This window comes from Trichomycterus rosablanca, chromosome 14 (genome assembly GCF_030014385.1).
Source record: "Trichomycterus rosablanca isolate fTriRos1 chromosome 14, fTriRos1.hap1, whole genome shotgun sequence".
NCBI lineage: Eukaryota > Metazoa > Chordata > Actinopteri > Siluriformes > Trichomycteridae > Trichomycterus > Trichomycterus rosablanca.
The window spans coordinates 3,586,460-3,608,729 of NC_086001.1; the positions used below are offsets into that span (position 1 = coordinate 3,586,460).

Sequence of the window (22,270 nt, forward strand, 5' to 3'; positions counted from 1 at the left end):
AGGACAATAACACCAAAGAACTTTTTGGACTTTTTGACACATTTTGTCTATTGCAACATGTGAAAGGGCCTACACATACTCGAGGGCACACTCTGGATCTAGTTATTTCTAAAGGTCTTAACATTTCTTCTGTTATGGTCAAGGACTTGGCCCTCTCTGATCATTTTTGTGTCTTCTTTGAAATGCTGATCACTCCAGATGCTCAAACTAGCTCTGTTTCTGTTAAGAAAAGGTGCATAAATGAAAGCACTAGTTCTCAGTTTATGGAGGCCATAGCTATATCACCAACTTTAATAGAGTCAGTTGATGAACTCCTGGATAACTTTAACATGAAAATATTGACTGTCATGGATGTGGTTTCCCCTGTAAAAGTCATGAAAACGTTGAGCAAACAGAAAGCACCATGGCGTAACACAATGATGGTAATAGCTCTGAAAAGAGAATGCAGGAGAGCTGAACGTAAGTGAAGGAAAACTAAACTTCAAATCCACTATGATCTCTATAAGCAAAGCCTTTGTAGTTTTAACTCGGAGTTATGCAGGGCTAGACAGCTGCACTTCTCTAAGATCATTAACAGGAACATCAACAACACCCGCACTCTATTCAACGTGGTCGACAAGCTTACAAATCCTCCAAAACGGATCACGCCAGAACTTCTGTCCACAGAGAAATGTAATGAGTTTGCTCATTTCTTCTGTGAAAAAATCAAAACTATTAGACTGACCATCAACGCCACTCAGTCAAACGATGAAACCATGCTGCCCCTACAGACACCTAGAAATAACATGACTATTATGTCACAATTTAATACAATAGACCAAAAAACACTGGAGAAAACAGTTCAGCATCTTAAATCATCGACATGTTGTCTCGACATACTGCCATCTGAATTTTTTTAAACTATTTTTAACTCTGTAAAAACTGATTTGCAACAAATAGTTAATGGCTCACTAGAATCAGGCGTTTTCCCAAAGTCACTGAAAACAGCTGCCATTAAGCCATTCCTAAAAAAGAGAACTCTGGATGCGTCTGTGTTAAACAACTACAGGCCGATCTCAAATCTTCCTTTCATAGCCAAGATCATTGAGAAAGTTGTTTACAATCAAGTCAGCAGTTTTTTGAATTCCAGTGGTTATTTTGACAAATTTCAGTCAGGCTTTCGAGCTCACCACAGCACTGAAACGGCTCTCATAAAAGTGTTAAATGATCTACGGCTGAATACTGACTCGGGTAAAATATCAGTTCTGGTTTTACTGGATCTTAGTGCTGCCTTTGACACTGTAGATCATAGAATATTGCTGGATAGGTTGGAAAACTGGGTTGGACTTTCCGGAACAGTCTTTAATTGGTTCAGGTCTTATTTAGAAGACCGGAGTTACTTCGTCACTATTGGCAGCTGTGAATCCGACAGGGTGGCTATGACATGTGGAATCCCCCAGGGATCAGTTCTCGGACCTCTTCTGTTCAATCTTTATATGCTGCCATTAGGCCAAATGCTACAGGATAACAACATTGATTACCATAGTTATGCAGATGACACACAGATATATCTGGCTCTCTCACCAGATGATTACAGCCCAATAGATTCACTGTGTCAGTGTCTGGAGGACATCAATAACTGGATGAGCCAGAATTTTTTACAGTTAAATAAGGACAAAACAGAGATTGTTGTGTTTGGTAGCAAAGAAAAGAGGACCAGTGTCAGTGAACACCTCAGTTCCCGGGCTCTAAAAACCAAAGACCAAGTCCGAAATCTTGGCGTTCTAATAGACTCAGATCTCACATTCACCAGCCATATAAAAACCATCACCAAAACAGCCTTCTACCATCTTAGAAATATAGCCAAAATCAAGGGTCTAGTGTGCCAACAAGACCTAGAGAAGCTGATCCATGCTTTTATCTCCAGTAGGGTGGACTATTGTAATGGTCTCTTAACTGGACTTCCCAAAAAGACCATTAAACAGTTACAGCTCATTCAGAACGCCGCTGCTAGAGTTTTAACTAAGACGAAGAGAACTGAGCACATCACTCCAGTTCTAAAATCTCTACACTGGCTTCCAGTTAGTTACAGAATAGAATTTAAAGTGCTGCTACTGGTCTATAAATCACTGAATGGGTTCGGCCCAGAATACATCTCAGAAATGTTTAGAGAATATAAACCCAGTAGATCTCTTAGATCCATGGACTCAGGTCAGCTAGTTGAGCCCAGAGTCCAAACTAAACATGGTGAAGCAGCATTTAGCTGTTGGGCTGCATATAACTGGTACAGACTGCCAGGAGATATTAGATGTTCCTCAAATGTAGAAATCTTTAAATCCAGGTTAAAACATTTCTTTTTTCTTGTGCCTATGATTGAGCTAGAAATTTTTGCTATTACCCTCATTTTACCATATTTCTTTTAGTTTTTCATGCTCTTCTAAATTGTAGGGTATATTTTACTATATTTTCTTTTAGTTTTCATGTTCTTAATTTTTTATCTCTCTTGTTTTAATTTCATATTCCCTAAATTGTAGGTTATACTTTACAATATTTTCTTTTAATTTTTCATGTCCTTAATTTTTTTTATCTCTCTTGTTTGAATTTCATGTTCTTAATTGTAACTAAATGTTTGCAAGAAGTCTTTCTGAGGTTTTAGATCTCAGGAATGTTTTAATGCTTTAAATTAATTTTTTTTCCCTTATGTAAAGCACTTTGAATTGCCACTGTGTATGAAAGGTGCTATGCAAATAAACTTGCCTTGCCTTGCCTTGCCTACCACAGGAAAAATCATTCCAGCCAGGCAGTGGTGGGGTTTGAACCAATGATCTTCCAAATATCAGTCCAGTACCTAAACCACAGAGCTACCACTGTCTAACTTTGGAGTCTTCTTAGTTATTATGACTGACTACAGCTGCTGACAGTTGTGTAGCGCTTTTCCTTAATTTCGTTATACCTGGTATAATGACAACAAAGATATTCTGATTCTGATTCTATCTCCTCACAGCAGGACAGAGCCGGGGTTTAGTTCCCCACCGTGCGGCCAGCATCTTTTTTGTGTGAAGTTTGCATGTTCCCCCTGTGTCCAAAGCCTCCTAAAATATAGGATCATCTTCATGATCTTGTTCCTTATGATTTAACTTCTGAGTTTATTAACAGCTGCTTAAATACAATTTACATGCAGAAAACTGAGAAAAATAAATCACTGTTTACTACACCTGAGTTCTTCTTATTCTGGTCACTTCTGGTGCTGCCGGTCTGCAGTTCGTCATGGGAATTTTTGTTGTTCTCTAAATTAAATCTTTGATCTGTAATAACTTCAGCATTTGCATAAATTTTGTCGCACATCTTCATTTTACTGTATTGGCCCGGAGGTCCTCAGGTCTTTATGATGCTCTTCTGTTAGGATTCAGTGTGTCTGTGTGCACCTGTGAGTCGATGTTGATTTCTGTGATGATTTAAGAGGAAGGAAGTTGGCATGACGGTCAGCCCATACCAGGTCTGTATTACTGCTGACAGGTTTGTGGTTCAGTGGTTGCAGGCCTTAGTGTTAAAGAGTCGAGCTACAGAAACGTCTCCATCCAGCTTAATCTTTATGTTTTATATAAATAAGTTGAACTATTTATCATTATTGTTCATCATCTTTTGTCTGCTCCTGTATTAAGGTTTCACCACAGTGGATGATTCTGGTCTGCAAACCTGATCTGGCACAGCTTTACATCAGACACCCTTCCTGACACAACCCTCTTTATTTGGATCTGGGCTTGGGATTAGCACTGAGAGTGCACCGACACGTCAAATGCACCTCCTAATGACCAGGATGTTTAGCCATCCTCAATCCTAATACATAGTCAATCATGTCTGTGTAGACACCCAACCAACCGATAGCACTGCTGACAATTCAACCCCAGAACTGAGCAGTAGTGGGTCGGTGTGTTTTACTGCTGCACCACTCAGGTGCCTCAAACTATTTATAAGAATGAGGGTGCAAATGTTTTATATCACCAAGATCACATCCCAAAACATCATTTAAGCTGAAAGCATGTAATTGAGACTCTGTCAGCACAAGGCAAAAGTTTCTCTGGTTCTTCTTGAGCAGAACAGCAAGCACTATGTCTGACTAATTCCATTACTACAGTGAAACATGGTGGTGGCAGCATTATGATATGGGGTGCTTCTCCTCAGCAGGGACAGGGGGATCAGGAAGAATTAGGGGAGGAACTGATCTCAGTTTTAGATTTGTATTAATATCTGAATATTTTTACCACCTGAGCAGCACAATGAAGTGTTTTAGGTATGAACACAGTACATGAAGAAAAAAACGCAGGATGCGACACTAAATGCACAGTGAGAAAACAGAAGACCTTTTTTGGTGTGCAGTGGGGTTATTTCTGGTGCTTTTTGACTTCCTTATCCATTTTACCACTGAATGTCAGAAATAAAGTCAAACATTTAAATATAAATAATAATTAGGGAACAAAACTGATGCCGTTAAAGGTTACAATTTACAGTAAAATAAAGAAAGTCAGATGTGAGGACTGAATTATTTAAATAAAAAGCACTAAAACTCCACAGAGCTTTAAACAGGGCTGGTATAGAGACAGACTCTGTGTGGTTCTCACATCAACTTCCTGTCCTCAGTACAGACTACATATGTGACTATTAGCTCATTCACACAGTAGCTGTAAAACAGAAAACTCATCATTGTGTTGTGTTCTGTACAATATTCATGTATTGTGTTATATTTGGAATAGTACATGTTGATAAATACTGTTACTTGGTTTGACCAGTTGGTGACACTGTTAGAAAAGGTAATAAAGGGGAGACATGCAGTAAAGATGAATGATAAGTCTGGTGGAGAATAAAGAGCAGTGATCATGTTTGCTATCGTGCATTCTTTCAATTACTTGCATTTACGGTTCACTTACCAAGACACAACAAACTGTTTCCAGCATCACATACAGTGTTTTTACATCAAATCTACACAGTCATTTTATCCTTAAAGTTTTTTTATTAAATTTTTAACCTGAGTTTTATTAGGCAACAAAATCAAGCTTCTCGACTTGGATTACAATGAATGTATGATTATACACAAACAAATGACAACATTTCTGTTCGATATTTTAGTGTGTAAAAAAAAAAAAATATCGAACAAAAATGTTGTCATTTGTTTGTGTTTAATCATACATTCATTGTGATCCAAGTCGAGAAGCTTGATTTAAATTTTAAAATGTGTAGACTTGATGTAAAAACTCTGTGTGAGATGCTACACTTGTAAATATAATCAGCAGCAAATGTAATTCAGAAACAGAAAAACTCAGGTGTCACTGTCCTCAGCCAAGCAAGCTTTACATCAGCATAAAATTAAAGGCTGTAGTTAAAAAAAAAAGCAAATAAGTTTTTTAATAATGTTTTCTGTCTGTAAATATGTTCTAGAGCAGGGGTGTCAAACTCACGGCGAGAGCTTAAACGACTGTACAATTGTTGTGATGGTTCAAGTCGTTACAGAGACGCGCTTATAATTTAATGGGACACCTGCGCCTTTAAGCGGCAACCGGTGGCATCGTAGTCATGGCAACTAACTTTGACCTTCGCTGAGAAGTCATGTGACTTTTTTACGGCAAAAGAACGCGGGTAGTAATGTCAAGTCAAGTCAAGTCAAGTCAACTTTATTTATAGAGCACTTTAAAAACAACAACAGCTGTGACAAAGTGCTGTACATAGATAATTATAAAACATAAAAACAAACACTAGAAAATTAACAACGCTAACCAAAGCGAGAGTAACAGACGGCCATGTATATAAATGTAAACAATAATAATAAATATAGATAATTATCTTGCAGTATAATACCAAAGCATCGTCTGTAAGTAGTGGCGTTTATATTCTCAGTTGTTTGTAGATGTTTAGTGAGTATATCACAGCGTTTTAGTTACAAATTTACCGTAATTAAATACAATTGTTACCGTTACTATAGCAATTAGTATCTTTACACAAAATGCTAACTCGTTAGCGCTATTTTACGTTTGGTTTAAATCTCATATTGTACCAGATGTAACACTTGACTACAGCTGTGTGCTTTTACTGTATTAGGTTCTTTATTGTTTTTATTGTTTGTATTTTTACGTCATTCTGGTGCACACAGTGAATCACACAGCTGGCGAGCAAATAAACCGACTGTCTGTCTGTCTGTCTGTCTGTCTGTCTGTCTGTCTAGCTGAGCAAGGGGGATAAACTATTAGTGAGGGCAGAATGATTGTCTTAAAATACACTGTAAAATCCTACATTAACTGCATCTCTCCAAATGCATGCTGATTTTGTGACCTGCAAAGTGACACATCCCACCAGTAGATGATGTTAAGAAATATTTACACATAATCCCTAAATGTGCAAGAAGATAAGTAAGAAAATTAAGCAGAAGGAGGAAATTTAATGAAAGTGAAAACAAGTTTGTGCTTCAGGAAGGGAAACCGGTGCGTCTCTTGTGTTATGAGGCCGCGTCTGTGGTAAAGTAGAACAATATAAATACAGAATTTAGCCTCCAAGAAAAACAACAGACTGCAATCACAGCAGGATACGTTACAATCGGCCCTTTGAGGGCCACAATAATGCTGATGTGGCCCTCGGTGAAAATGAGTTTGACACCCCTGTTCTAGAGCAAGGATGGATATATTTCAAGTCCAGTGTTTACATCATGTTTCTCACATATACTACACAAACCTTATTTTTTGAAATAACATAGTATTTATTTTACATTACATTTAAATAAAAAATAAAAAATCTGTAATAAATTTATATTTAAAATATACAAATTATATTTCCAAAAATACAAATCATACCAGATTTAAATGGATTTATTTGTCTGGATAAGTGCAGAGTAAATGTCTCCTTTCTCAGTTAGTTTTAGGACGGTCCCTAACTCAAAGCTCAAATTGTGAAAGAGAGACCCTTCTTGACACGACCCTCCCTATTTTATCTGGACTTGGGACCGGCACTACAATGCACTGGTTTGTGCATCTAGCGACTTATAGGACAATTCAGTGTTTCCAATTACCCTGGTGGCATGTTTTTGGACTGTGGGAAGAAACTGGAGCATCTGGGGGAAACCCACGCGGACACGGGGAGAACATGCAAACTCCGCACAGAGAGGACCCGGACCGCCCCACCTGGGGATCGAACCCAGGACCTTCTTGCTGTGAGGCGACAGTGCTACCCACTTAGTCACCGTGCCACCCTCACACCATTGTAAAAATGACAGAAATCACATTGTAACTGAAGCTGCTGGCCTGTATCAGCCCGGGATTTGAACCCCCGAAACTCAAGCATGGCTCTTACTGTTACCTCACACAGATTACATGTTATGTACATGATACAATTGGACTCTTATTGTTTTATTTAGTTAATTTTAACAAAACTACTTGTTTGTTGTTTTGCTCTCATTCTCTGTCACCCTGCACATTGTAAATAAAGTGATGTGACTGATCTAGACCCTCCTGAAACTACCACACGTGCGTGCGTGTGTGTGTGTGTGTGTGTGTGTGTGTGTGTGTGTTTGGAGGCTGCTGCTCGTTTCTGGTGTTCTCAATTATGTTAATTTCATTATTCTCATATATATCCTCACTCATCTCCATTCTGATTCATCCAATAATCTGATCTAACAGTCAAATGTTGAAAAACTTTCACACTTAAATCAGTTAGAATTATCAGCTTTATCAGTTCTGGTGTTAATCGAAGTGTTCGTGATGCTCTCCAGCCTGAACTGATGATGATGATAATGAAGGCTTTATTTTAGCTATACTGAGTTACAGATGAAATGATGTGTGTGATTGAAAGCAGAAGCTCATTTGACTGTATTTGTGTTTGTTTGTGTTGGTCTTTGTGCTTATTAATAGAAATCAGTGGCTGAATTCTGAGGAAATTTCCACAGAAACACAAGTGATGCTGTATGAAAATACTCAACACAACAGAACAACAGATGAATCTGATTACAGAGTTATTTATTTATCTGTACAGTATAATCAGCTGTTTATTATTCTAGTTACAGAACTGTGAAAAAGTATTTGCCCCGCTCAGTTTCTATATTTTTTGCTAACTTGTCAATTTAAAATGTTTCAGATCTGCCAACTAATTACACACAGCACCAGAAAACACAAAAAAATGAAGCTTGTAAATGTTCCATTTATTAAATATAAAAATAAACTCACCCTGTTAAAAAGCAAAGGCCTGGTGCCACTCACTGTCATTAAAGTCATTGAAATATACCAGACTAAAAAGCATAATAAAATAAAATAAAATAATAAATAGATTTAAAAGCTGTATTTTGTGTTTACTGTTGTCTTTATCTCATTTTAAAATCATTTGGCAGATCTGAAATTTTGAAAAATGTGACCAAAGAGCAAATACTTTTCCATACATATTCAGTGTAAGTACACACAATTCAGAATTAAATGTGTAATCATGCTCACATTTAGTTTGAGCGTACACTATCTTTTTAAAATAATATTAGCATTTTAATAAACGACATATTAGAGCAGGCAGCACAGAAAACATTACATGGATCAACATTTAAACAATTACATATCTAAGCAGATGTGTATTCAATTTATGTTAGAATGTGAAGGGTTGAATTAATAAAGCCCTCTTGCCTCCCTATTAAAATGTTTCCACCTCAGCTGCAGCTGCCAGCTATAAATTTACTAACATCAAACATTTTCATATAAATTAAAAATAGGACTGAATTAAGGAATAAAACAGATGCTGGTTTACAAGGTTACAATTTACACAGTAAAATAAAGAAAGTCAGATGCAAGCACTAAATTATTTAAATAAAAAGCACTAAAACTCCACAGAGCTTTAAACAGGGCTGGTATAGAGACAGACTCTGTGTGGTTCTCACATCAACTTCCTGTCCTCAGTACAGACTACATATGTGACTATTAGCACATTCACACAGTAGCTGTAAAACAGAAAACTCATCATTGTTTACAGTATTTCACACAGTGTTTTACATGCGAACACCTACATGCAAGTCCATGCAGTAATTTTTCTCTGTATAATTTACACGGATGTGATCATTTTTAACCTGTGTTTTATTAAGCAACAAAATCAAGCTTCTCGACTTGGATCACAATGAATGTATGATTATACACAAACAAATGACAATATTTGAAACTTTTTTTTTAATTTTACACACAGAAGATTATACAATTTTCAAAACATACCATTCCATTTACTTTCACACACACACACACACACACACACACACATTTGCATACAGGCTTAACTTCTACACATTTATCGGGCTAGGGCACTTTGATTACAAACACATATACATGCAGAAATGCACACGGGCAACTTAGTTCTGTTCCTTCTAGTTCCTGAACTACTTTTATCAGTCAGTCATTTACATTTTACTGCTTGATTTTAATTAAGCTCCCTTTTATGTGGTCTTGTATTATTTTGTACAGAAAAATAAGTTTGTGGTGTTTTGTTAAAACAAATCATTTTACAAATAGTTGGAGGACAGAAGCCCAACTGAATTACATTAATCAAGTCAGAAATGTTTCTCACAAATCCCAACATAAGAGTAATCACAAGGAGCATCATTCCAGCTCTTCAAAGGAGAATTTGTGTAGCCAATTACAACACAGTTCTCATTTCCACCATAATTACCGGGTTCTCCATTCGACCAGAACCTGAAAACAGAATTTTTATATTTTTAGATCTGAATCAGACACGAGTAATAATCAATAACTACATCAAAGAGAAAGTTCAGTTCAGTAATATCTTACCCAGTGTTCAGTGCTGTTCCATCCACCCACATAAACTTTCCCTCTGAGGCTATATCGTTTAGACCAATCCAAGCCTGGGTATTAGGAAGACATCCGCTGATGAAATTCTGTGAACAGCACAAGATAAAATGTTTAGGAGTCCAACAGTGACACTTTCTGACCAACAGCCCAGTATGTTAACCACTGAGCCACCACTGTTCTTGTAAGTAAGTGAACAGGTGAGTGTGTCATGGATTTATTCATCATGAATTTATTTTATCTTCTGTAACCACTTCCTGCTGGGCTAAAGTACCTGGTGTCTGTCCTAACAACACTGAACTCAGGGTGGAAGTGCCAATCCAGTGCAGGTCAACATGCTTATCTGTTCAGTTACTAACATTTAGTGCACTTTAAAGTAGCCATTTCACCTACTGGCAGTTTGTTGGTAGGAAGACATCAGTGTACCTCATAACTACACAGAGAGAGTAACTAGATGTGATGCTTAAACCCAGTTCTCTTGGTTGCTGAAGAATCAGCATTAACTCCACCTACCGAGCCACCCCACTATTCTGAATAGTCAAAGTTAAAATTTTAAAGTTTAAATGTTTATTAGAGGTGTTTATATAACGTAGTCTTATTATCTTATTTTAATAGTTTGTGGAGAAACAAACACATTTATTTAATCTAATGTGTCAGCGTTACACATAAAGCCACTGTAGGTTGTTCTTTAATGTCATTTAGCTTGAGGTTATGAGTAGGTGACTTCTCTGTGCCAATCGTACCTGTTCCTCTTTACTGTCAATGATCATCAGATCTGCTCCTCTCAGTATACAGTCCTGTCTGCTCAAGCTCCAGCCTTTCGTCTCAGTAATGATGCTGTAAACACTGGAGTTGAAATATGTACATCTTTTCTCTAGAACATATTTATGGACATAAAAAAGAATGATGACTACAGCCTTTAACTTCATGCTGATGTAAAGCTTGCTTGGCTGAGAACAGTGACACCTATGTTTTTTGTGTTTCTGGATTACATTTTCCACTTATTATATTTACAAGTGTGACATTTAGTGGACACCTTCATCCAATGCAACTTGCAATTATGACTGAATACAATACAGGGTTAAGAGCCTCGCTTAAGGGTCCAACAGTACCAGCTTGGAACTTTGTGATCACCACTGAGTTACTGCTGAGGATAAACAAACCAAACAACACAGTACCATAAAAGCATGGTGGTGGTAGTATTATGCTCTGGGGGCTGTTGGGATGTTTTGGGAAACTGATGCATTGCAGAATGTGGAAAAAAATAATAAGAAACCAAAAAAAATTTTTTAAGTTACATTTCAACATTAATTTGTGTTTCAGCAGCTTTATGAAACAGAATCAGCTGTAAAATCCCACTGTGACCTCTAATAACATGTTTTCTTTTGGACTGAAATCTTTAATAACGTATTTACTTACCAAGGTAAGAATACACACTCTGACATGTATCATTCTTCTTCTGTAACTGGTCTTTCTCTATGGTCAGGTTTTCGTAACTGGTTTGTAACTGGTTGTGCTCTATGGTCAAGTTTTTGTAACTGGTCTGTAACTGGTCATGCATTATAGCCAGCACTATGATGCCGGCCAGCAGGAGAACACAGAGCAGTACCAAGCCCACTGTAATACCTCTGTATAATCTGCTTCCTGCAGTTTCACTGCCTAGAGAAGAAGAGACACCAGCACACGTTTAGTCATATCCATCAGTGAAACATTTAAGACTTAAATATATGACAAGATAATAAAAGTGTTTACATGTTATAAATTTAACACTGTAACTTTGTTAAATAGTTAAAAAGTGTGATTAAATGTGTGATTGATTAAAATGCTCAAATATACACAGTAATTTACATTAATATAAACAGGTTAGTCTTAGCCTCCTTAAAATAGCAGATCAGTGACCACAAGTTCTAATATGTAAGAAAATGTACTCTCTACCAGTGCTGAAGACTCTTCTTTGACCAGTCATGAACAGCTTCAAATGTTCCTACTTTGCATATTGTAATTTAATGAGGCAAATCATTATTTTGTATAATTGATGACGTGATGGAGGTTTGCAGACCTGTTGTTAGAGAATCTAATCGTATTATTTGGCTTAAAGTTATGACATTATTTAAAAATCTCTTATCCACTCCTATATAAGAGCACAAAATCAGCTGGAGGTCCTTGGGTCTATATGATGCTCTCCTGTTAGAATTCAGTGTGTCTGAAAAAGGTTTCTCTGGTTCTTCTTGAGCAGAACAGCAAGCACTATGTCTGAGTAATTCCATTACTACAGTGAAACATGGTGGTGGCAGCATTATTAATTATGGGGTGCTTCTCCTCAACAGGGACAGGGGGATCAGAAAGAATAGGGGGATTAAACCATTGCACAGTATGTAGCGGCCCTACATGATATTACATTTCTGTGTGATTTCAGAGATAAAGAAGATGAGATGTTAAGAGATCAGATTGTGGAAAAAGCATGCCGTCATCGCAATTGTGAACGTTTATAACCCTTTTCTAGACCGAGAGCTACTTCAAGGGTACTGAATAATACGAAGGGCTACTGGTTTGATACAAACTTCTTGAATAACATAAAGTTGCACGGTTCACCGTTAATGATATTATTATTATTAATACTATAAACATTCATATATATGGAGAGTCTGATCATACTGAACCATGTTAATGGTTCCTCAGAAAAATTATTAACAACGATTTACCATGGTAGGAAACACAGATATATTTCTACGTAACATTATTTATCTTTATTAATCTAAATCTGTTTCAATATTTGAAAGTCAGAGTTATCACAGCTCTGATATTTTTGTAAATATTCTTCCTGACAGTTTAGTATGAATGAGCACATTTGTAGAATTTTTTTAGGAAATCATTAACAGTCACATTCTCAAATCATGTCCCGTTTGTACTTATTTGTACTCGGCCCCATGTTTGTACAAATCATCAGTTATCTACGATTTAAAAAAAAAAAAAGCTGCAATGTACAGGGATGTTTTTTTGACACGTACTGAAGTGTCTCTCCACATTCCTTCCAATCATTGTGAAAATATTAAGTTTTCTTTCGCTTTTCTTGTATGTTTTTTAATTATTATTTTTTTCATGGTAAAACTCGCATCTCGCTCCGTATCGTAGCAGCGCTCACTTGCTTGTCTCAGCGTTATACTCCGCACCCAAACCAGATCGGCGCTCATATGAACATACAACATTTTTGTTTTTGACATTTTATATTCAGATATGTCATTTTCAAATGCAACGCAAAGACAATTTTTAGACAGAACACTATAATCACTTGTGCTATTTTAGAACATGTCCTGTACCGTGTTGGTGACCCCTGTGCTAGCGTGTTTAAGCAGCCGATAGAGCACGCGGTACAAGTATTACACGCTAAGAGCAATAATAAAAATGCAGTAAAATCTGATGTTCCTAGTGGTTCACGGACAGCATGTAAATGTTACAGATGTCAACCATGTGTCCTGCGCTTAAGAAAACGTGTAAACTGTGCGGTAAAATTGGACATTTTGCTAAAGTGTGTCGTTCAGCTGCTAAACAGCAGGTTCACGAGATAGAAGTTCCAGAACTGACTGTACTCTACATGAACATTTCAGCCCCTGCTGCAAATAAGATTTCATGTACAAATGAGTTAGACACAAAAATGGGTACACAGCTTCTCCAACTGGTGGTTGATACTGGATCATCTGTATCACTCCTACCTCTGGACATTTATCAGAAATACTTTGATGACCTTCCATTGTTATCCAGCAACATACAACTGGTTGCATACTCACAAGATAAGTTACCTGTACTGGGTCACAGCAACAGAAAAGCAAAACATAAGGACTGTTCTGTCCCCGCTACATTCTATATTGTAAAAACAGGAACACCCCTACTTGGTATGTAAGCAACAAAGTACTTTCTTCAGTTCAACCAGTTAGCGAAGTCTCCAAAAAGCCTGTGTTCAGCTGTGCAAAGAGTAAAACGACAGGACGTTATGCCTGTGCAACAAACACTTTGACGTCTACCCTTTTTAGTCAGAGAGGCAGTGTCCAAGGAATTGAATTATTTGCTAGAAGCTGACATCAATCAGAGAATTGATGCATCAGCCTGGGTTTCTCCAATAGTGGTCAAACAGAAAAACTCTGGTGGAATTAGGATGTGTAGTGAGCCTTATAAAGCAATCATCGTGGATAGTTATCCAATTCCACACATTGAGGAACTGTTTTCACAACTGAGGGGAGCCACTATGTTTTCTATGATAGACAAACACAACACTTTTAGCCAAATCAACAACAGTTGCACCCATATATAATGCAAGCAATTGAGACTTAAGGGCCCTGCTCAGTAGCAATCAGGCAGTGGTGGGGATTGAACCAGTGACCTTCCAAATATCAAATCCGGTACCTTAACTAGCTACCACTGTCTTCTTAGTTATTATGCACAGCCAGAGTCCTTTCTGTGTGAAGTTTGCATGTTCCCCCTATGTCCAAAGTTCCTTACGAGTTCACTTCTTAGTTTATTAATAGCTGCTTAAATACAATTTACATAAAAAAATACTAAGAAATAAATCACTGTTTACTGCACCTGAGTTCTTATTCTGGTCATCTCCGGTCCCCATTTTACTGTATCTGGCAAGAAGTCCTCAGGTCTATGTGATGCTCTCCTGTTAGGATTCAGTGTGTCTGTGTGCGCCTGTGAGTCGATGGTTTAAATCCTATTTGACTGACCGCTCTCAATTTGTTTATGTAAATAATAAATGCTCGGAAACTACAAAAGTAAAGTGTGGTGTTCCACAGGGGTCAGTACTGGAACCGCTATTATTTACACTAGGTGAAATTATTCATAAACATGGCATAGATTTTCACTGCTATGCAGATGACACACAGCTGTATATATCAGCCAAACCAAATGATACTGACACAATCAGTAAGATAGAAACGACATAAAAAACTGGATGTCGTGTAACTTTCTTTTACTTAATTCAGATAAAACAGAGGTTTTACTTGTTGGCTCTAAAGCTGCAAGAGACAAGTTGTCTAACCTGGTGCTAAACCTAAACACTTTTTCTGTTACTTCCAGCCCAGATGTAAAAAACTTGGGTGTCACAATAGATTCAGATCTTTGATACACACATCAATAATATTACTAGAGTTGCTTTCTATCATCTGTGTAATATCTCTAAAATAATAAATATACTATCTGTTAATGACGCCGAAAAACTAATCCATGCCTTTATAACATCTCGGTTAGATTATTGTAATGCTCTTCTAACAGGATGCTCTGGTAGATCCATAAACAAACTCCAGTTAGTTCAAAATGCAGCAGCTCGAGTGCTAACTAGAACTAGAAAATTTGATCATATCAGTCCTGTTCTATCATCTCTACACTGACTGCCAGTTAAATTCCGCATTGATTACAAAATACTTTTACTAACTTATAAAGCGCTACATGGTCTGGCTCCACAGTATCTGAGTGAACTTATTAATTACTACAACCCAGCACGTCCACTTCGTTCACAAGATGCAGGGTTACTTATAGTTCCTAGAATTAAAAAGATCACAGCTGGTGGAAGAGCATTTTCTTACAAAGCTTCACAACTTTGGAATAATCTTCCTGCCTCTATTCAGGATTCAGACACAGTCTCAATTTTTAAGTCTGAACTGAAAACATTTATTTTCTTAGGCTTTTTATTAGTATAGACAAAGGCGCAGAGCTTGGGGTTTCTTGGTGATAGAAACTGATCAGGGATGTTGTGTTGCTGTCGTTCTGCCTCTCTTGTCCGATCACTCAGGTTTGATGACAGTGGGGAGGTGGACGCTGATGTCCTATGAAAGCCTTCATGACCTTGTTACCTGCTCGCTCTCCCTTTTAGTTATGCTTTTTTACTCAACTAGCATTGTACATTATTAACTACATTCTCTGTTGTTTTACCCCGAGGGCATTCTGATAAGAACCTATTTACCCACCAAGGTTAAGGATCGAAGTTGAGACTAACGTGCCAACAATGCTGCTCCTGCCGGATATGACGGATCTGGAGTAATTGCACCAAGAATGACAAGAACTCACTACAGACTTCATTGCAGACTAGAATGAATAATAACTCTATTATTTTTATTTATTTATTCATTGTCAGTTATAACTTTTAGATCATTTAATTCTGTGTTTGTATGCTTTGTGTAAATCGTGTATTTATTTAAAGTATCCTCCAGACCACCCAAGAAGGATGGGCCCTGCTGAGTCTGGTTCCTCTCAAGGTTTCTTCCTGTAATTTTAAGGGAGTTTTTCCTGCCACAGTCGCCCTCTGCGACATCAGTGGTTGCAGGTCTTAGTGTTAAAGAGTTGAGCTACAGAAACGTCTCCATGATTGGAAGCTTAATCTTTATGCCTTGTATAAATAAGTTGAACTATTTATCATTATCATTTATTATCTTTTGTCTGCTCCTGTATTTAGGTTTTACCACAGTGGATCATTCTGGTCCTGATCTGGCACAGTTTTATATCGGACACCCTTGCTGCTGCAACCCTCTTTATTTGTATCTGGGCTTGGGATTAGCACTGAGTGTGCACTGACAAGTCAAATGCACCTCCTAATGACCAGGATGCTTAGCCATCCTCAATCCTAATACATAGCCAATCATGTCTGTGTAGACACCCAACCAACCGATAGCACTGCTGACAATTCAACCCCAGAACTGAGCAGTAGTGGGTCGGTGTGTTTTACTGCTGCACCACTCAGGTGCCTCAAACTATTTATAAGAATGAGGGTGCAAATATTTTATATCACCAAGATCACATCCCAAAACATCATTTAAGCTGAAAGCATGTAATTGAGACTCTGTCAGCACAAGGCAAAAGTTTCTCTGGTTCTTCTTGAGCAGAACAGCAAGCACTATGTCTGGCTAATTCCATTACTACAGTGAAACATGGTGGTGGCAGCATCATGAAATATGGGGTGCTTCTCCTCACCAGGGACAGGGAGATCAGAAAGAATTAGGGGAGGAACTCATCTCAGTTTTAGATTTGTATTAATTTCCAATTATTTTTACCACCTGAGCAGAGGGGTTTCTGTCCATTTCTAAACAAATTAAGTATTTTAGGTATGAACACAGTACACGAAGAAAAAAACAAACAAACAGGATGCGACACTAAATGCGGATAAATGTGGAAATAAGATAAATGAGGAAACAAAACAATGGCCTCTTAAGGCAATTTACACACTAAATTACACACTAAATCTGCTTTCTCAGTCATGACTTAAATAGGCCTAGATTTTGTCCAATTATGAATTATCTAACTTGATTTGTTGAAGGAAGATTAGAGCTATTGCAGGACTTAATTAAGGCTTAATTTAAACCTCACAGGAGGCAGGTTTAACTTCAGATTAATGCTGTTTGTTAAAGAAAACAAATAGATCACTTGCACGATGTCAATGAAAATCAGCGAGTACCACCAGCTAGACATGTTCTTGCTGACAAAAGTGACCCATTACTTAATTTCGATGACATTCGTTTTTGAGAAGGTTTTAGAATGTACAACCGCAAATCAGAAAAGTTGGGACAGTATGAAAAATGCAAATAATAAAAACACAGAGTTTCTTACATTTACTTTGGTTTTATTTGATGTCAGACAAGATGAACCTGATATATTTCATGTTTTATCTGCTCAATTTCATTTCATTTATTAATAAACATCCAGCACATGTTGCTCTAAGATCTGAGTGTACTTTTCTGTATTAATGCTGCCATCACAGAGTGTAAATGACCTTTACCAAGGGCACTGACACACCCCCATACCATGACAGACCCTGGCACTGACACGCCCCCATATTATGACAGACCCTGGTACTGATACACTCCCATACCATGACAAACCCTGGCACTGACACGCCCCCATACCATGACAAACCCTGGCACTGACACGCCCCATACCATGACAGACCCTGGCACTGACACGCCCCATATTATGACAGACCCTGGTACTGATACACTCCCATACCATGACAGACCCTGGTACTGACACACCCCCATACCATGACAAACCCTGGCACTGACACGCCCCCATACCATGACAAACCCTGGCACTGACACACCCCATACCATGAGAGACCCTGATACTGACACGTCCCATACCATGACAGACCCTGGCACTGACACGCCCCATACCATGACAGACCCTGGTACTGACACGCCCCCATACCATGACAGACCCTGGTACTGACACACCCCATACCATGACAGACCCTGATACTGACACACCCCCATACCATGACAGACCCTGATATTGACACACCCCCATACCATGACAGACCCTGATACTGACACACCCCATACCATGACAGACCCTGGCACTGACACGCCCCATACCATGACAGACCTTGGTACTGACACACCACATACCATGACAGACCCTGGTACTGACACACCCCCATACCATGACAGACCCTGGTACTGACACACCCCCATACCATGACAGACCCTGGTACTGACACACCCCCATACCATGACAGACCCTGGTACTGACACACCCCATACCATGACAGACCCTGATACTGACACACCCCATACCATGACAGACCCTGGTACTGACACACCCCATACCATGACAGACCCTGGTACTGACACACCGCATACCATGACAGACCCTGATACTGACACACCCCATACCATGACAGACCCTGGCTTTAAGACTTGTTGCTCATAACAGTCTGGATGGTTTTTTTTTGTCTTTGGTCTGGAGCACACAGCATCCTTTTTTGTTCGGAATGCTGGTTCATTTGACCATAATACACATTTTCACTGTGTGAGGGTCCATCCTAGATTCCCCTTCCAATCCCCTTAAAATCCCTTCCAATCTTTCTTTGAGGTACATTGTTTTTAAACATTTCAATATTTTTCTCATGCATTTGTTGTGGTTTGTGAGATACGTGTCTGTGTCTTAACACAGTGTAGTTAAAGGAACTGGTGCATAGATTTGTAAGGTACAAATTATGGTTATCATATCATTTCAATATGATATGTGATATGTGTCCCACCCATTGGTTGAGTTCATGTAATGCCATGCAAGTTGTGTATTTGTAAGCCCAGTCTGGTATTCAAACCTCTGAAACTGAGACAGTGCTTTTTCCAGCAGTATGACTCCCATCATCACGCAACATAAGCTCACATAATTCTACATGTATGTACAGATTAAAAAATTAATTTAAAAACTGTTCTTTTACTGAATAAAACTGAATTGTTATTAATAATAATAACACTTTTTAAATAATTTTACCTTCTTGAACTAGAGGCAGTATGCAAATCCATTAGTATGCAACAGCCCTAGCACCTAGCATTTATCTTCAGGTCCTCCTGGTGCCAGATAGATGGATGGATGGATGGATGGACGGATGGACGGACAGACAGACAGACAGATAGATAACTTTATTAATCCCATAGGGAAAGTCAGTTATTACAGCAGCTCCTGGTACATTAAAGCAAAAAGTATTAAAGTACAAAGAATTAAAGTACTCAAGTAATGTTGTACACACTATGTAATAAAAAACGTAGTTTGTCATTTAAAAAAACTTAAGAAGTCTTTTAGAATTCGATAATGTCCCAAACCAGTGAAGAATTATACAGCGTGATCGCTGCTGATATAATCTGGACCACAGACCATCCTAGATGCCTCCAAGCCCAGAGAAGTCGGTGCCGCTTCTGAACATGGTTAACATAAGGCTTCTTTTTTGCACAGTAAAGTTTTAAGTATCATTTGTGCAGTAACTCTGTATTTTAGTGCTTGATAAAGGTTTGATAAACTAATCCCTCACCCATGTGGATATATCAGCTATTGTTGAGTGGAGGTTCTTGATGCAGTGCCGTCTAAGGGATAAAAGATCACAGACATTCAGCTTAAGCTTGCACCCTTGGCCTTTACGCACTGAAATTCCTCCTGGTTCCTTAAACTGTTTAATGATAATATGTACTGTAGAGGGAGAAATATGCCCCTTCCAATCCCCTTAAAATCTCTTCCAATCTTTCTTTGAGGTACATTGTTTTTAAACATTTCAATATTTTTCTCATGCAGTTGTTGACAAACAAAGACTGTCATCAAAGACTTTCCTTTCCTGGATGCTGGACTTTAAAGGAGATAAAGTCTGATTGATTGTCCTAATGGAGTGTTGGAATTTAGATGAAGATATATACGTCAATAAAGATGTTAAAACTCGTATGAGCAGAAGGAATAATGGAACTATGACTTCAGGTACATGTACACATACATTAACATAAACACCAGTAACAGCTAACAGTTCTCATCTATTTATTTTAACCATGATCACCAGAATGTTCTTAATACACGTGCTTAAACCATTAATTCGGATCAGGGACACGTTGGGCAGGAATACCCTGGATAGGGCACCAATCCATCACAGGGCTTCGGGCACCCCTCCTTCCTCCCTCTCTTCCCAGACATTTGTGTAGATGCCTGGCTGGCTGATGGTGCACTTACTCTACCCAAGCACCCAGCTCACATTTAGTTTTGAGTCATATATTGTCCTGTGAAGAAATTACAGGTACTAAATACCTTATTGCCTTTTTTATTTATTTATTTCTTTATTATTATTATTATTTATTTTAGCCATGATCCGTGTACACTCATTATATAAAGTCGGTTTTGATTACACACACAATTGTTCTAATGAATTCTTTGTACATGGAAGAGTAGTTACTGTGGTTTGTGAGATACGTGTCTGTCACAGTGTACTGGTGCATAGATTTGTAAGGTACAAATTATGGTTATCATATCATATCATTTCAATATGATATGTGATATGTGTTCCACCCATTGGTTGGGTTCATGTAATGCCATGCAAGTTGGGTATTTGTAAGCCCAGTCTGGTATTCAAACCTCCGAAACTGAGACAGTGCTTTTACCAGCAGTATGACTCCCATCATCACGCAACATAAGCTCACATAATTCTACATGTATGTACAGATTAAAAAAAATAAATAAAAAAACTGTTCTTTTACTGAATAAAACTGAATTGTTATTAATAATAATAATAATAATGCTTTTTTAATCATTTTACTTTCTTGAACTAGAGGCAGTATGCAAATCCATTAGTATGCAACACCATTAGTATGCAACAGCCCTAGCACCTAGCATTTATCTTCAGGTCTTCCTGGTGCATAATCTGGACCACAGACCAATAAAACACCCCAGTTCCAGTATGGTATGATCGAGGTTCTCGTGCAGGAGGCACGGCTGCAGGGATCAGATGTTACAGAGCGACGGCAGTGTGTCTGGGACTGCTGTGTCTTCCCCTGCTGGCTGCCATCATAGTGCTGTGCTTTCAATTTCCCATCCTGTGTACAGAAAAGTACCAGTTACAAACCTAAACCTGGTTAAATTCCTTTATTCAGAATGCCCTGTAATGTCATCATGTGAATTACAAAGATTGTTGACAGCGATTTTTAAGAATTATTTTGCTTTCTTAAATAACAAGTAAACGAATGAAGCACACCCGTGTATCAGATTGTGTGTCACACTTGGAGCCTCAGTGTGCTCTGAAGCTCCTGTGTGCCACGCCCTCCTCTCCATGAGCACATTCAGTCTCCAGCCAGCTCCCCTCTCTTGATTGGTTAGTTGGGGCTAATTAGCCCCAGCTGCCAGTATTTAAGAGAGGCTCTGGGAAAGGCTGGTTGGAGACTATTCTTGGTGACTCTCCTGGCTTTGGTTCCTGATTCCTGATTCCTGATTCCCGTCTGAACTATTGCCTTGCTCTTATCCGTCTCATCTGGTTTGTTTGCTCTGCTCCTGTCTTGTTTGTCATATGTTCCTGTCTAGTTAGTTCATGTTCTAGTAATCCTGTTTAGTCTTGTTTAGCCTTTGTCTCTGTTCGTTAGCCTCTTTGTTTGTTAGCTCTGTCTTAGCTCTGTGTGTTCGCCTTTGTTCTTTAGCTTTAGTTTGGTTTATCTCTGTTTAGTCTTTGTAGTCCCGTTTAGTTTGTGTTGTCCTGTCCTGTCTAGTTCCTGTTTAGCTTAGCTTAGGGTTTAGGTTCGTGTTTCATGTGTTTAGCATTTAGCTTAGCATAGGTCAAGTGTTTGATTTTGTACCTTTGTCTTGTTCTACCTGTCTTGTCTTTATCAATAAATATATTTTGGTTAATATACATCTCTGCGTGTGTCTGTCCGTCTAGTCCCTATACCCGTTACGTTGTGAATGTAATATGAAAACAATTGCCTTAAAAGACAATTTTGCCACCGGTTAGAGACCGGAGAATTATTTTGAAACACAAATAGTTTAGCGAAGTTAGAGCATGTAAACCCAGCAGAACCATTGTGTATTGTTATGCATCATAATTTACATCAATATATCACAAGATTAACGATTTAGATGATGTTCTACACTTAAGCTTGTTACGAGGGGAAGTGAGGTTGGACCCAAACGCACGGATGAAGTAGACAGGTTCTGATTAGTGGTGGGTGGATCTATCCAAATATTGATGATATCGA

General features: G+C 38.3%; 1 pseudogene; it reads right to left on the bottom strand.

The window, feature by feature from the left end:
• Window positions 1-22,270, bottom strand: part of LOC134327093 (C-type lectin domain family 4 member F-like) — a 48,961-nt pseudogene that overhangs the window by 15,078 nt on the left and 11,613 nt on the right.